Below are 18,063 nucleotides of genomic sequence, written 5' to 3'. Positions count from 1 at the left end.
TGGCAACGTTTAATGCTAGAACCCTAGCTAGTGAAGCTAGTTTAGCAGTGCTGTTAGAGGAACTAGAGGGCATGAATTGGGATGTCATAGGGCTTAGTGAGGTTAGGAGGCCGAATGCGGCATATACTATATTGAGGGATGGGCATGTACTGTGTTATCGAGGTTTACCAGCGAGGCGACAAGGGGTTGGTTTCCTTGTCAATAAGCATATAGCGGGTAATATAGATGAATTCTATAGTATTAATGAGAGGGTTGCAGGCATCGTAATTAGGCCTAATAAGCGGTATAAACTGAAGGTTGTACAGGCCTATGCACCTACATGTAGTTATGATGACCAGGCACTTGAAAGCTTCTATGAAGATGTAGAATCGGCAATGCGAAAAGCAAAGGCGCAGTATACTGTACTAATGGGCGACTCCAATGCCAAGGTAGGGAAAAAACAGGCAGGAGACCAGGCAGTAGGTGACTATGGCATTGGTTCTAGGAATAGCAGGGGGGAGTTACTAGTTGAGTTTGCAGAGCGCAATAACTTAAGAATCATTAATACCTTCTTCAGCAAACGGAAGAACCGGAAATGGACATGGAAAAGTCCTAACGGAGAGACTAAAAACGAAATCGACTTCATAATGTGTTCAACCCCCGCCATTATTCAAGATGTAGAGGTAATCGGGAAAGTGCGATGCAGTGACCACAGGATGGTCAGGTCCCGAATTAGCCTAAATCTGAAGAAGGAACGCAACAGATTAATAAGACAGAAACCCATCAACGAATTAGCGGTGAGGGGAAGGGCAGAAGAGTTCAGGATCTCGCTACAGAATAGGTATTCAACTCTAACTGAGGATGGCGACATTACCCTAGAGGCAAGGAACAATAATTTCAGAGATATCATTACTGAGCGCGCTAGAAGTGGGCGGTAGGAAAGTTAGAGAGGATACCGGTAAGCTGTCTAAGGAGACGAAAGATTTGATCAAGAAACGCCAGAGTATGAAAGCTTCCAATGCAACAGACCAGATCGAATTGGCCGAGATATCAAAGCTAATCAATAAGCGCAAGGTGGCCGATGTAAGGAAGTATAACATGGAGAAAATTGAGCATGCTGTAAAGAACGGCGGAAGCCTTAAAGCGGTAAAGAAGAAATTGGGCATAGGAAAAAACCAGATGTATGCGATAAGGGACAAGGCGGGCAACGTCATCACTAATATGGAAAAGATAGTCAAAGTAGCCGAGGAGTTCTATACAGATCTCTACAGTAGCCAAAATAGTCAGGAACGTAATGAGATTGGCGGCTGGGAAAAACAGTCAGACGTTCCACGAGTGACGAAGGACGAGGTCAAGAAAGCACTAGAAACTATGAAAAGGGGGAAATCAGCTGGAGAGGATCAGATAACTACAGATTTGCTGAAGGACGGGGGGGATATCGTGCTAGAAAAACTGGCCACCCTGTATACGCAGTGCCTGGTGTCATCGACGGTACCGGAACGATGGAAGAATGCAAACATTATCTTCATTCACAAGAAAGGGGACTCTAAGGACCTTAAAAATTACAGACCAATCAGCTTACTGTCTGTTACGTATAAGGTATTTACTAAGGTAATCGCTAATAGAATCAGGACAACCTTAGACTGCAATCAAGCAAATAATCAAGCAGGGTTTCGGAAACGGTACTCTATTATCGATCATATCCACACCATCAATCAGGTGACAGAAAAATGCTCGGAATATCACCAGCCCTTATACATAGCATTCATTGATTACGAAAAAGCATTTGACTCAGTTGAAACCTCGGCGGTGATGCAGACATTGCGAAATCAGGGGATAGACGAGCCGTATGTGAAAGTGCTGGAAGATATATATAGTGGCTGCACAGCAACCATAGTTCTGCATAAAGAAAGTAACAAAATTCCCATAAAGAAAGGTGTTAGGCGAGGAGACACAATCTCCCCAGTACTATTCACAGCTTGTTTAGAGGAAGTATTCAGAGACTTGGAATGGGAGCAGTTAGGGATAAGGGTAGATGGAGAATACCTGAGTAATCTGCGATTTGCTGATGGCATTGCCTTGCTAAGGGTGATGAACTGCAAATAATGATTGGTGACCTAGACAGGAAAAATAGAAAGGTAGGCTTGAAAATCAATATGCAGAAGACTAAGGTAATGTTCAACAGCCTCGGGAAGGAACAGCAGTTTACATTAGGTAGCGAAATACTGGAAGTAGTAGGCTAATATGTCTACTTAGGACAGGTAGTAACCGCAGATCCGGACCACGAAAAGGAAATAACAAGAAGAATAAGATTGGGATGGAGCGCATTTGGCAAGCACTCGCAGATTATGACTAGCAGCTTACCGGTAACGCTCAAAAGGAAAGTATAAAACAGTTGCATCTTGCCTGTACTCACCTATAGGGCTGAAACGTGGAGGCTAACCAAGAGAGTTCTACTTAAGTTGAGGACAACCCAGAGGGCTATGGAAGGAAAAATGGTGGGGGTAACATTAATAGATAGAAAGCGTGCAGAGTGGGTCAGAGAAATAACTCAAGTTACCGACATTCTAGTAGAAATTAAGAAGAAGAAATGGACGTCGGCAGGACATGTAGGGCGAAGAGAGGATAACCGATAGTCGCTGAGGGTAACAAACTGGATTCCAAGGGAAGGAAAGCGTAGCAGGGGGCGGCAGAAAGTTAGGTGGGCGGATGAGATTAAGAAGTTCGCAGGGGTCAAGTGGATGCAGCTAGTACAGAACCGGGTTAAGTGGAGAAATATGGGAGAGGCCTTCGCCCTGCAGTGGGTATATTCAGACTGATGATGATGATGATGATGACGCAATGGATGAAATTGCATAACGCGTTCAGTTCGCTACCAGAGGCGTAGGCCTGACTATGCTGACTTCGCGATTGTGTTGCGGCTTACTGCTTCAAAGTCGCCTCCATAGTGGGAGCCTCGCTGAGGAAATGGCCACAATGCGTGGTGGAATGCCCACCAGTCCGCGAAAAGGTCATGTTCTACATGCATTAGGAGGCGAAACTTCTTGTCTTCTGTCACGTGTCGGTCTGCGCGCTTGCAAAGACGAACTATGTCATCGAAAAACATCAGCGCTTTCTCGGTTTGGCATTGTTTGGCGAGTGTAACGCAGCTTCATCTCGCTCCCGAAGAAAAAGTTGCCTTCAGATAGCGGCAAAAGGGTTCCGAGGATGGAAACTTATCCACATGGTTTTCAAACGATGTCCACGCTTACGCACTACAGCGAAGTAGACGTTGTGGATTTATGCTGCCAGCTTGACTCGGTGTAAAGAGCGACACGCGCAAATCTTGAGGCAGCCCTGAGTGTCCTCGAACTCGGCGCCATGAAATGACAGCGGTGTTCGCGGCTGCTGGTACACAACGTACACTGAGAACCTGCTCTCACTTGTCATGACAATAGTTTCCTCCGACATTCAATGCGGCGTAGCCCAGGTGAGGATCGAAAACTGTTCGAATTCAGGGGGCTCACTCCCCAGGCATTTTTTCTCTTGGAAGATGGCTTCCTTCTGTGAATGTCCGCCGTCTTGGTCCCATTTTTGTACTCGGGAGCAATTTTGAATGCCTTCGACACTGTGGTGGAACTGGGTTCCTTCGCTGGGGCGAAAAAGGGTGTGCTGGTGCCTCACAGCCTTATTCAAGTGAACAAGCGCCATACCACGCTTTAGACTGTCAGTCCTTCCAATGAACCTGCTCTATTGCCGCGTGGTTTGAAACTCGCCGACTTTGAAGAACGCCTTTTTGTGTCAATTGCAGCGTTCGGCGACAGCGTTGCTTGTCCAGCTAAACGTCCCGATCTGCGTGATTCCCAATTCCTGTCCATGATAAACGAATCGCTACCCACCAACGATCGCCGGATATTAATTGAAGTTTTTTTGAAACACGTTCACGTGTTCGACTTCGCTCGCGATCAGCCACCCCTGATTGTACCTACCCACACCTGTCACATGATCGACACCCCGTCCGCACAACTGATTAGACAGACACCATACCATGTCTTATTTATAATTGACGACTCGGTCAGCAATATTTTGCAACAAGGAGTTATTCAGGAATCATCGACTCCGTGTGCCGTCCCTGTAATTCTCGTGAAAAAGAAAGATGGCTCACAGCAAATTTGAGTCGACTATCGCCACCTCAACACTGTAACAAAGAAGGTGTTTGCACTGCCTCCATTCAGCCTCCTACTTTCCCTCTCTTTATTTACGGTCCCGATACTGGCATATCCTGATGGATCTGAAAGGCAAAGAGAAGACTGCACTCGTGACACCAGATGGGTTATACAAATTTAGTGTGGTGTCTTTAGGGCTATGAAACGCTCCGGCTACTTTTCAAAGGTTTATGGACACCCTTTTTCGTTGACTGAAGCGGCAAATTTCGAACTGTTACCTAGATGGCGTAGCAACTTTTGGGAGGACCTTCACCGAGCATAACAGCTGCTTAGCTGTTGTCCTTAACTTCATGGAGAAAGCCGGTCTCGTGCTGAACTGTAAGAAGTGTCGCATCAAATAACGGCAGATCGGGTTGACAAAGACGGTATTAGACCCGACCCACGAAAGACTGAAGCTATCAGCTGCGTCGAAGATCCCAAGTCTGTAAAAATACTAAGGAGTTTTTTGTGGATTTGCCCTTACTTTCGGCGCTTCATCCACAAGTTTGCTTACGCAGCCTACCCGCTCTAATGCCTCTTGCAGAAAGATATTCATTTAAAGTGGACTCCCGAATGTGATTCTGCGTTTCGCCAGCTCAAGGTTCTTCTTACTTCACGGCCCCATGCTGCTTCTTTCTGCCCGACAGCTCTCGCTGAACTCCACACTGACGACAATGCCATCGGCATAGCTGCTGTGGTAATACAACGGCATGGAGCGAATCAACGCGTTGCGGTTTATGCAAGTCGCACCCTCAGCAAGTGTAAACGCAATTATACCTTGACGAAGCAAGAGTGCCTTGACGTAGTTTTTTTGGCGTACAGCGCTCTCGCTCGTACCTTTATGGACGCGCTTTTACAGTCATCACTGATCATCATTCGCTTTCCTGGCTGGTGAATCTTCGTGAACCCTGCGGTCATCATTTGGCCCGCTGGGCATTACGCCTTCAGGAGTTCAATTTTACAGTGTCTTACTAAAGTGCTCGCCAACACGCTGACGCTGACTGCCTGTCGCGGCTCCCTCTCGCGACTACTCTTTGTGATTACGACAACTTTGAAGACTATCTTGCCGCCGCTTCCGTACAATTTCCGGATCTTGCCACTTTCCAGCGGGAACAACGCAAAAATTAGGACTTCGCACCGCTTTTTAAAAAAGCTTGTGATCGGGCATCTGAAAACCCTTTCTGCATTCACGATGGTTTGCTCTACCGAAAAAAGTACTTGTCTTGCGATGCGCGCTTTCTGCTCGTCGTTCCGGCTAGCCTCTACTTCTCTGTTCTACGCGCAACGCACGATGACGTGACAGCTGGACACTTGTGGCTAGTCAGTGCCATTACCCGCATTAAGAAACATTTCTACTGGCTAAATATAAGTTGAAAGTGGGTTAACGGCGCGAAAAACTAGGAGAACAGGACGAAACACATGCGACACTTAGAAGCGCAGACTGTTCTTCCTGTTGTCCTACTCTTTCGTGCAGTTAACCCAATTTCAATATGAACCAACTAGCCCGGCAAATCTTGTTGGGAAATAACTCGAAGTATACAGCGTTACGTCACCTCCTGTATGTAGTGCCAGCAGTTAAAGTTTCCCACGACTTCTTCGCCGGGCCGCTTACATCCTGTGACACCCCCAATCACACCATATCAGCAAGTAGGTGTTCGCCTCATAGGCCCGTTTCCCCGCTCGTCCAAATGTAATCGCTGGTTCATCGTATGCGTTGATCCTTTCACGCGTTACTGTGGAACTGTCGCTACCCCTTCCGAAACCGCCGCTCACGTCTCTGTCTACTTCAACCTGTCGTTCGCCGTCATTGGCCCTTTTGTGTCAATATTAGTGGCCGTCAGTTTATGGCTGATGTTGCGGAACAGGTTCTGCGCTTTTGTTCTTGTCAGTTCCGGCATTCTACACGATTCAAATGGCCTTGTTGAACGTGCAAACAGGACACCGACGAACATGCATGAGATGTATGTCGACTCTCATCATAAGAACTAAGATGACGTGCTTCTCTTAATTACAGATGCCTATGATACCTTAAGGCATGAAACAACTGCCTATAGCCCATTTTCCCTACTTGATGCCCGTCCGCATCGAAGCTCTCTCGACACCATCTTACCGTTCTCTCTCGACACCGAGGCTTCTGCATCCAGCTCTCTCTGCCGCGTTGAAGAGGCTAGTCGTCTCCCCCGGTTACGCACTCTGGCATCTCAGGACCGCGCTAAGCAGCGCTGCAATCGTCGGCACCGGGATGTCTGCTACTTTCCCGGAGACCGTTTATGGCTTGGGACGCCTCTTCACAAGCGTGGTTTGTCCGAGAAGCTGTTGCCAGCCTACACTGACCCATTTATTGTGCTCAGTAGGATTAATGACTTAATTTACGTGTTATCTCGCCAACATTCCCAAGGCCGCCCTTCGCGGAAAAAACAAGTTGTGCATGTCACAAGGATGAAGCTCTGCCAGGCTCGGGACTCTGGTAGCCTCGGGGGCTTCGTCTGCGAAGGCGGAAATTTTAGAAAGCGCTAAAGAGAGTAAAGAGGAAATGTGAGCAAGAAGAAGAAGTGCACCAGCTGTTAGTTAGCGCACCAGGGTAAGGTGAAGAAGCGCTTTTTAAATAAACCTGAACAATATGTATCAGCTTCGGGCCGCAGCCACCTACTGCCACCAGAGCAAGAGTTTCAAGGGTGGGAAAGTGCCGCTTTTTGCGGGGTTTTATTGGCAACAAAGTTAAGTCATTATCTTTAAAGATCAAATATTTTCATGATGGGGAGTCAGAAAATTCTCCATTTCAAAACACTCCGACAGACGTAATGTTTGCGGAGTCTCTCCTTTCCTTCCTCGCTTTAGCAAACTATTTATGAAAGATGAACTGTGTATTCTTAATAAAACACGGCGTGTATTATTCTACATTTTAGAAGAAAAACGAAAACTTGGGAGAATGTTCACGTTTTTTCATCTAAAATATTTGCCGTGACACTTTTTCAACAAATAAAATTGCACTGGAAACGTTCTCTAGAAAGGCATGGCTACTGAATTATCAGTCTTATTTGGAGAGGACGTAAACATTTTTAAATTCTGTCAATTGTCTCAGAGAAATGCTCATGTAAAAATCATTGGCAATATTCACATCATAAGCTTGGAAAATTGTGGTTTTATTGTGGCTGTAGGCCAATGCTAGCCTTTGAAGTTACGGGCGGTTTTCACTATAAAGCACTTAGGCAATATGAAGCACAGCATATGAGATGTATTGCATGTACCGCAGTCCTCAGGACGACGGCTAAAAGCTGCCGAACGGACACCTAATGACCAAAATGTTGATATTGGGAATGCCCTACAGCATATATTCTGCCGCCCTTACGTGGTGACCTAAAAGCACCTTCTGCGCTCGGCTTGGTTGCAAAACTAAAACGTTATGAGGATGCAAGAGGGCGTATCGGCCCGGTATGATTGCTAATAACTTGTCAGGGCTCACAAAGTACTTTTTGAGGTAAATGAAGTGTCAATGCAAAATATTTAGCTGTATGTTTGTGGAATTTAACGTCCCAAAACGACTCAGGCTATGAGAGACGCCGTAGTGGAGGACTACGACCACCTGGTGTTCTTTAACGTGCACTGACAACGGAAAGCACACGGGCGCCTAGCTTCTTGCCTGCGCCGAAAAGCGGCCGCCGAGGCCGGGATTCAAACCCGCGTCCTTGGGAACAGTAGTCGAGCGCCGTAACCACTGAGCCATCCAGGTGGGGTTAAAATATTTAGCTGCCAATTATGGTTTTACTTTCAAACCTAGCAATTAACATCACACATAATGGCATCTTTAGATGACAATTTTTGGTCTGTGGGGAAGTGTATGCCGCGTCTCAGCGTGGCAGCTTCCGGGATCCTGCTTATACTGCAGTACTTTTTGCCCACACTGGCACACACTGTAGTGAGTAGTTTCGGGATCTTCATATCACGGTTTTTCTCTTTACAGGGATACGACCCAAAGAAAGGCCGGTTCTTTCCTGAAACTTTCAACGCGTTCAATAACTTCCTAATTCATGTTGAGGGAAAACATGAGTATAATGCAACGTAAGTAATTTGGGTGAAAGAAATTCTTTTGCTACCAAGGTGGTGCCAGTGTCGAACAAGAAAGTGCCCGAGTCGTTCAGCAGTTTTGAGCGTTAAAGCTGCAAATCGCAGAGGTACCAGCCACACCAATAAGATAACCAGATATAACCTGCTCTCCTGCCAAACCTCCGCCTTCAATCCGCCCTCCATTCCATATGCGAGAAAAAGACGCTGAACGGCATCATCAGAAAACGATACCAAAGTTTTGCTTCGTCTTTCGGTTTATGCGTCCACTGTCGGTTGGGAGCCTCCAACACATTATAACAGCTGATAGAAGCCACGAATGTGGCGCAGTATGAGATGTTAATTAGCACAGAGAATGGTAAACATAGTCAAACGAAACCAGCATTACATCCATAAACTCGGCAGACCTAGGGGATGAAATTTCGCTCCATCTAATGAAAACAATTTCCAAGGTCATTGCAGAATCTGCACTGGAGAAATCCACAAGCCGGAGCGTTGCTGTGTTGTCTGTGTGATGTGCTAGCGCAATTCTGCGTGTGACAGATACTGCTTTTTTCCTTTCTAGTAACCAATTATAGAACGGTGGTGAGCATTGATCCGCTCAACGGAACGCTGGTTTGTTCGATGACGGGCGCGCGATGTACATTGTGCATTAGCAATGCTCAGGCTTTCGCGTTTCAGCCCTGCAGTTTGTGCAGAAGTGTCGATAGTTTTCAGACTGCTGTTGATTGATTCTCTCTCTTTACACACTTTGTAACCGTTCTCACTCATCCGTGCACGCAACTAAAGCCCTTTGCAGCTTGTTTACGTTAAACCTTTCAATTTTCCCGACACCGGAAGTTACACCTACGTTACCGGAAGTCGAGTACCACGTACCCTTTCGACGTCGTCATTACCCGTTCTGGCTATTTTAATGCCCGATTGACATAATTTGATCAAAATATTTAACCTCCCGATTTTCCATACGAGATTTTTGACGCTCTACTAATGCTATCATTCTTTTCTTTTAAATTCATTCATTCGAACCTAATTGAGCCGACTAGCTCGTAATGACACGAAACCGCAAACAGCCATTAAAAGCTTATGCATTATTAAAATCCCGATTTTCCCATTTCCGAAGACCATGCATTGTTTATATCACTGTCAAAGGACAAATGGTGGGGTGAAGCACTTCGCTGAAGACTCGAAGGAAGAAAAAACGACCTACATTGGCTCAGTTCAATAAAAAGGGAGAAGAGACAAGGTATTGGTGTCGTCTCAGGAGAACAAGCAAATGCACTCGTGCTGCACAGTTCTATACTGGCGGCAAAAGTGGCCATTGCATTAGCAACAACCTTCGAAACAGCAAGCTTCCAAAAGAAGGCTATAACTTACTTCCTTTTTTTTCGAATCAATGAAAGGTTGTTTATGCAGACATTTCTATATCCTTTATGTTGGGGTAACTGTGGGATTTTCCTGATGTTTCTTAATCTAAATCTGCCTTGTAAATATCAGGCGTTTATTTACTTCAATACGAAAGTAAGCCATTATTCCAGTTTGTTATTTAGTTGAAATATCACTGTTTTGTACTCAAAACGTATGTTGTTCTTGATTCTACTGCTACTTCTGAGCATTGCGTCAGGTGCTTGGGTCCCATCCGGCAGAGCTATCTGCCTTTTGCCATTGTATGTGAGACCTTCTCTTCGATAAAAGGGTATCTATCTATGCCTTGTCATGGTTATCATAAGCGACTCAACAAACGCAAATATAACAATTACAACTTCCGTCACGCCTCTGTGGAGGCAGCAAAAATCTCTTAGGAAATCCAAATCGCGGGTCAGATCATTTTGTTGTGGATCCCGAGAACCAGGCATTGGAAGGAAATGAAACAGCAAATAAACCCTTCGAGAACTCACTTTCCGAGCCGTCTCTCGTCTCTTTCTCTCCCCCCAAAATTGGCGAACCATGGTATTGATATAAATACAAGGAAATAGTCGAACACTATAGACTAAACTAAAAAAGGGGGAAGTAATTTAGAGGCTGGTGCAGACACAAGCATACCCGAGTTCTGATATATTAAGCAATTCGTACACGGGCCAATAAGGTGGAAAATGCATATATTTCAAGGCGAATCCAGATAGGAATCACATGATATGCACATGTATACAGCTGGAAAGGAAATCAGGAAACATTAGAAAGGAAGACGCATAGGAGGTTCTGATGCTCACCACGAACCGAGATAAATAAGAACAAATTATCTTTCAGCCCACTGTCTGTAAGTCTGGATCAGAGGCTGCCACTTCTGCCATTCGATCAAACATTTTCTTGCTTCTTCTTCTTCTTCTGCCTTGATATATGGCTCATACCCACGAAGGAAGATTGGCCAAGGTTAAATTACCAGCTCCGAAGTCCCGCTCACTGCATGAACGTCGACGTCTTCAGTGAAGTCATCACGTTCGCTTGGAACGGCTGGCGACGATCTTAAAAGCATATCGGCTAGGAACAGCTGTTTGCCTGGAAGGAAGACGAAGACGAAAAAAGGAAGCAGCTTTTGGTGCTCCGGAATACTTGGTTTTATCGAGTGCCCAGGGTCCCTTTTGCAAGTGCGTTTGCTCGGAGGGCCCCTGTTTTCTTCCAGGGACCCTCCGTGGGACTTCTACTGGCGTCCTACCACCCTGCAGGGCTCAGCTGGCAGCTTGGCTTGGCCTGACAGTTGCTCGTACCACCATGGCTGACACGGTTGCTGTTGCTGGCAACGCTCATCTCCCTGCTGATTCTACCGCGCACCCTCCAGCCACAGCGGTCTCTTCGGAAAGGCTGACCTCACGGACGTTACTCTTTTCTTAGAGGATTCTAGCCCAGAATTGAATGCTGATTCCGATTCGCATTCGCCTTCAGGGGCAAATTTGACTCATTTGACTACCTTACCGGGCATCTCCCCGCATCCTCCGGCCATTGAACCGTCCACAGGTCTTGATGAACTTCCGCTGGGTTCCGACGCTGCCATTTTGAGGCCACATGAGCAGCTGGTATCTACGGTCAAAGCCAGCAAAAGCAAGATTGGCCTTGGAGTTCGCGCTGTCCTCGTCTCCCTGGCTTCGTCTCTCAATGCACAGTGTGATATCGTCCTTTTGGTTTCGGTTTCGAAATCAATGTTTGCGCCGTGGCGGCGCCACCATACTCTTTCTCCCGTTCTGCACCCTCTCTCATGAAATAGTCTCAGTCTGCGTCTGGCGGTCGTTGAGTACGGCTGTCTGTTTCTGCCGGCACGCAGCCATTCGGCGGGCCACGTGGCGTCCGTGGCAGCCACGCCGACAGAACAAATTGGCGCAGTCGACAATCCAAGTAATCGGACCTATGCGAGAGTGACGACCTTCCACTCAGTACTGCCGTTCTTATACTACTTGTGCTGCCCTGCTTTCCAGCAGTAATTTTTTCAGCCAACCTACTTTCGGCGATCTAGCGACGTCTCCAACATGAACGTGGTGATCCCTCCACAACCCTTCTTGGCGTACCCCGGCGTACAGGCTATACCATGGCTTAAATGGCGACTTGTTTTTCAATCTTACATCGACGCCGGAGCACAAGAAGCGCTTCTGCTGAACGTGCTCGGGGTCGAGGGCATCAGCATCTACTACAGCCTCGTAGAGGAAGACGCGCCACACACATGCGAAGCGGTGCTTCAAGTGCTCGACAAACACTTCAATGAAGAAGATAGTGAGTACGCCTGCCGTGCCCAGTTAAAATGCAGAATACAAAGCCCGACGGAGTTATATCCGAATACATTCGTGACGTTCAACGGCTCACCAAATCCTGCACGTTTGGCAGCGCTATGGACATCATGGTACAAGACCAGATCTTTTGCGGCTTGCAGTCCCACGAAATTCGGCGCCGGTACATCCAACCGGGTGAGCAGTTTACCATCAAAAAGGCGCTCGAAATTGCAGCGGCGGAGGAACGCACCGATAAAGTTATGCCGCACCTAGGCTTTCTGCAAGTAGACGCCGTTACTCAGCGTCGGCAGCTGCAAGGTGGCGGTTCCCTCCCCGAAAATGGCGATCGACGGACCAGCTTTCTTCCCCGATCAGGCAGCAATAACGGACGCGGAGAGAGCAGACGCCAGACTCCCCAGCAGGAAAGGAGGCAACCGGGTGTCTCCGTGTCTTCGTGTCCACCGGGCGGCTGTTTTCGCTGCGGCTCGCGGGATCACTGGGCGAATATTCCAGCTTGTCCCGCTCGATATAAATACTGGCAGACATGCGGAACGAAGGGGCATTTCTACCAGCTGTGCCGATCATCGCAAGAGACTGCGGGAATACTAAACGAAAAGGAAACGCCACAAGGTACTACTAAAACAAATACATTAACTGTGCTCAACATCGAAGATAGTGGCAGTGGCCTGTCACTTATGCGCCTTCCCATGCAGGTTAACAGCGTTAGCCTCCCCTTGGTGATCGACACCGGGGCGGTTATCTCTCTCATAAATGTTCGGGACTACCAGCCATACTTTTCGCATATCTTCATGCTTTAATCGCACTTAATCATCCAGAATTACTCGGAGCAAGTGGTGAAGACATTGGGCTTTTTCTCTGCCACCGTCAATTATCAAGAAAAATTGGCTATGGTGAAATTCTATGCCCCGGAGCGTGGGTTACACTTCTGGGAATTACGCTATTAAGGCTCTGAAACTCATCTTCGGCGAAACGCTCGCCTGTGCGCAGATTGCTCCTACGTCTACAGTTCCGCTCAACGCACCGTTGGAATTCAGTCATCTCTTCTCACCAGACTTGGGTCTGGTAAAGGGCTACGTGCATCAAGTGACTCTGCGGCCGGAGGTGCAACCTGTGGCGTCCAAGTTGCGTGGACTCCCATTACTGCTCCGCCAGAAAGTGGCGGACGAGCTTCGTCGCTTGGAGACTTCAGGAGTCATCGAGAGAGTAAATGCTTCCGACTGGGTGTCCCCACTGGTGGTGGTAAAGAAAACGAACGACTGCATTAGACTATGCGTGGACCTCCGTGAACCGAATAAGGCCATTATGGTGGACGGGTTTCCCCTTCCCTACATCGAGGAACTACTTCATCAGTTATCAGGTGCTACGTTTTTTTCTAAACTTGACCTTGCTTCCGCATATCACCAGGTTGAATTGGCTGAAGAGAGCAGAGATTTAACTACATTCATTACTCATGAAGGGTTATTTTGTTTTCGCAGAGTGTGCTTCGGGCTAGCATCTTCCCCTGCTGTTTTCAAGAAAATGTCTCAGGTTTTGGAAGGTTGCCCTGGAGTAATTCGCTATTTGGTTGACATTTTGGTTTGAGGTGCGGAGCATGGTGCAAACTTGAAAGCTGCCTTAAGCCGGATTGATGCTACCGGTATGAAATTGAACCAGAATTGTGTCTTTTCTGCGAGTGAAGTGCATTTTCTTGGTCATTCCATTGATGCTCAAGGGTTGTCGCCAACTGAATCAAAAGTACATGCCATTCGCGATGCTCCTCCTCCAACGGATAAAAAGACATTGTAGTCATTTCTTGGGTAGCAGGATATTATGCAGAATTTGTACCGCATTATGCTCATATTGTTGAACCACTGCACCGTATGCTCAGGTAAGGCCAGACCTTTGAATGGTCTGAGGAAGCTCATACTAGTTTCAGTCAGATAAAAAAAATTCTTGCAGAAAAACCGGCAATTAATATATTCGACAGAAGCCTTCCCATTGTGATAACTGCTGATGCATCAGATGTCGGACTCAGAGCAGTGTTTCAGCAGATGAAAGGTAACCAGCTGGTTACTGCTGCTTTTGCTTCGAGAACATTGTCTCCTGCCGAGCGTAGGTATTCTGCTGGTGACCGCGAGGCGCTTGCGTGTTTGTTTGCTTGTGAGAAGTGGCATGTGTTTGTGTGGGGCCGAAAATTATTCTTACGAACAGACCATCAAGCGTTAACTACATTGCTGTCAGCTGGTTCAGCGGGACGACGCCCGCTACGCATTTCAAGATGGTGTGCTCGACTCACATTACAATTTTACCGTACAGTACTGCAAAGAGTCAGACAATGTTGTAGTGGATGCCTTGTTTAGGCTACCTCTTCAGATTTCTGCAGCTGGGACTGAGTTTTGGAAGGCAGAGGAGTGCGGACGTGCGTCGCATGGGCTCCGCAGATTTCAACCCTCACGGACTAGCTCGACCCACTGGGCCACCAACTTTTGATTGGATCTGAAAGAACTTACAAGCTGGATCACCCGGACACCGGTTTCAAGACGGTAGGGTCATTTTTGGCAATTTTACCGAACTTTGAAGCCCCACGTGGTTCGGGCGACTTTGTGGAGGGAAACGTTCGTCGCTACGCCTACTTAGGCTTAGCACGACTACTGGCGTTTGCGGCAGCCAGGCCCGCTCAGCGACAGCAATGCAGGCTGCAACCGCCTCCCGCAGCGCAGAATACCGAATGTTGAACCATCAACGAGCAGAATAGCCCAGAATCTGCTAGACGCGCAAGAGATGGACGACGCCTACTTCGACATCTCCGACTCCGAGATATCAGGCGTTGGAATCGAGGACTCCGCCATGCAGGAGCAGCAAGACATCCAAAAAGAAGATGGCGCTAATTGGGAATTGGCCCTGACCAAACGCCAAAAGAAGCGACAAAGAAGAAACGGACGGAACGCCGCCGCAAACGCCGTAATTTCCTCGGCCGCTCAAGCTGACCTCGGAGGGGAATCTCCGGCGTCTACGTCGACAGCTGGCGCGCCAGCTACTGGCACGCTGAAAAAAGACGGGAAAGGAACGCAACGGCAGTCCAGGCAAAGGCTGCCTCCGCTCCCCAGGAACGATTTCAAGATTATTTTGCGGCCGAAGGGACTTGTAGTCAAGTCGCTCCAGCAATTCCAAGTGACCCGGGCCGTAGCCGCGGCATGCAGCAACAAGTTCGGGGGAACAGACCTGATCACCAGGCTCTGTACAGGATCCAATATTATAATCGTGAGCACGCCGAACGAAGAGGCCGCCCAGCTCGCGAGACGCATCACTAGCCTCAAGATCGAGGGACGCCCATACGACGTGAACGCTTACGTGGCCGCGTGATACACGGAGTGGACCCAGGAGCAACACCGCAGGATCTGAAAGCCGACTTGTGGACGCGCACACAGTGTGTTACCATCCACAGCGCCCGAAGACTAGGCAAGACCAAGACAGCCGTCATCACTTTTGATGGACCCATCACACCGAAACACGTCATCTACTGCGGAGCCGAGTACAAGTGCTACCCGTATCGGCGCCACAAGACAAATCTGCTACGTTTGCTGCCAACTAGGTCACCACTCCGATGCGTGCCCCACACCGGACGCCAAGGCTTGCAAACAGTGCGGGCTAAAAAACCCGCCAAAAGACCACCAGTGTACCCCGAGATGCTTGATCTGCGGAGGCGACCACGGTATCGGATCGAGGGAGTGTCGAGACCGACTAAAGAAAGCCAGGGAGCCGCGAGGCAAGGCCGACTGCGGCAACAACGGCGGCGGACGCGAGAGCAGACGCCGCAGCCGGAATGACCGCGGCGAGAAACCAAGGTGGTTCAGCTCGGAGGGGGAGACCTCGCAGAGCCGCTCGACATCCCGGGCGTCACGGAGCAGCTCACGAGCCGGTCACGATCCTGCCCGCCCTTGCCACTCCCGGCCATCAAGGGAGGAAGAGCAGCAGCAGCAGCAGCAGCAGCAGCAGCCAAACAAACAAACAGACAAACACAAACTGCAACCGCGAACAACCTAGAAAGGAGGACGCGGAGAAAACAGCGCTGATACGCGAATGAGAACTATCGCGAGCTAGAGCGCCAAATAGCAGACCTCACGAAGGCAGTACGAGACCTTAGGTCGAATAGCCCTCCGCAGCCACAAACATTACAAACCCAAGACCCGTCGAAAACAGGCAACGATGATCCCACTAAATTTAATGCAGAAATGCAGCAGATAATGCAGTAACTGCACAGAACTCCGGAGTAGCATCCGCAAGCAGAAATTTACCCAGAAAACGTGAGAAAAGGCCTACGAACGCCCTGCGCTGGCAGCCCGCGGCAACCCACCCACAGACAACACTGAAGCCTAAATATGGCCAACAAAACTTTAGGCAAGCAAGAAGCCTTAGACATATGGCAATGGAACTGCAGAGGCTACCGCAAGAAGCAGGGCCTACTCCAACAACACATCCGTACACAACAAACACCATACGACATCATAGCGCTTCAAGAGACGGGTACTTCGCCAACACTCACAGGATATATGTGTTACGAGACTCAAGAGAAAGGAAGAACGGCAACCCTAGTCAGTAAGGCGCTCATCGCCACAAACCACTCAAGGATAACCGACACCGGATAGTAGAAATTATACCAAAGAAAAGAAAGTGGGGCAGCATCTTCATTGTGAACATACAGCCCTCCAAAACGGAGGAAAGCAAAATTCCACGAACGTTTCCATGGCGCACGTAAAATCGCAAAAAACAACATGCTAGGAGACTTTAATGCCATGGAAAAAAGCTGGGGACAGCAAACAGCTAACCCAAAAGGTAGAGCACTAGCAGAGGCGGCAGAAAACACTGACTGCTACCTCCTCACAGACTCAGACACTCCAACCAGAATCGGAAACAGCGTCAGTACCGAGACCTGCCCCGACCTCACATTCATACGTGGAGCGGAACAGGCAGTGTGGGAGAACCTGTTCGAGAATCTGGCCAGTGACCACTACATACTCAAAACGCAAGTAACCTCAGACAGACTAAAGCGCCAGCTGGGATCGGCAAAAATCGCTGATTGGAGCGCTTTTCGAGAGGCATGCGGCGGGAATCTCGCCGAGAACGGGATCCAATCGATAGAAGAGTGGGGAAACATGCTCAAGAAAAAACAGCGCAAGTACACCAAATAAATCGCGCGAACGATGCAGACACCCGAGGTAGACGCCAGGCTGCTCTGGCTGTGGGAAGCTAGACGCGGGCTCACTAAGAGATGGAAGAAACAAAAGTACAACAGAAAACTAAAACTTAAGATCGCAGAAGTCACAGCGAAGGCAGAGGAGTACGCGGCGCAATTGGCAAGGCAAAATTGGCAACAATTCAGCGACTCCCTCAACGGAACTTTGAGCACAGCGAGGACGTGGCATATCCTCAAGTCTCTCAATGATCCAACCAAGACCAAGGCAGAAAACAAGGCCATCTACCGGTTAATCTACCAGTTCGAGAAACCAGACTCAGAACTCCTGGAGAAAGTACGCGTTAAGTGCTTCGGGGACACAAACCCAGCGGCTTGCGCAGAGCACTACCGGGGAAGAGAAAACGATACCCTGGACAGGCCCATCACGCGAGAAGAGGTTTACACAGTGATTCGAAACACAACCAGAAACACGGCCGCGGGCGCGGACAAGATCAATAACGCACTCATCCGCAACCTCAGTGATGACCTAGTCGCTGAATTAACCGACTTTCTGAACAAACACTGGGAAGCGGAGACCGTCCCCGAGGAGTGGAAGCATGCGGATGTAGTCATGATTCCTAAACCGGGCAAGAAACTACAAATTGAGAACCTCAGATCGATTCCGCTCACATCGTGCCCTGGGAAACTGCACGAACGAGTAGTGACGCTGAGACTACAACAGTACATGGAGGACAACGAACTCTATCCCCACAGCATGTTTGGTTTCACAGCAAAACTATCGACACAGGATGTACTACTTCAAATCAAAGAAGAAGTACTCGGGAACGTCCCCAAGAGCGGATAGAACATAAAAATTGGCTGTGGCTTAGCTTGGTTAAGCCTGGTGATTGCGAAGCAATACGTGGTACTACTATTGTACCGCTTGTGGTGATGCTTGGCTGTGCTATATTCA

General features: G+C 48.4%; 1 pseudogene; it reads left to right on the top strand.

Moving 5' to 3' along the window:
- Positions 1-15,961, top strand: part of LOC146187871 (uncharacterized) — a 99,244-nt pseudogene extending 83,283 nt beyond the window's left edge.
- Positions 15,962-18,063: the final 2,102 nt, after the last annotated feature.

The sequence above is a fragment of the Amblyomma maculatum genome, chromosome 5 (assembly GCF_055883805.1).
Source record: "Amblyomma maculatum isolate TAMU_Amacu chromosome 5, ASM5588380v1, whole genome shotgun sequence".
Lineage (NCBI taxonomy): Eukaryota > Metazoa > Arthropoda > Arachnida > Ixodida > Ixodidae > Amblyomma > Amblyomma maculatum.
Note: the sequence above shows the minus strand (reverse complement) of the source record. Positions and strands in the feature narration are given on the sequence as shown.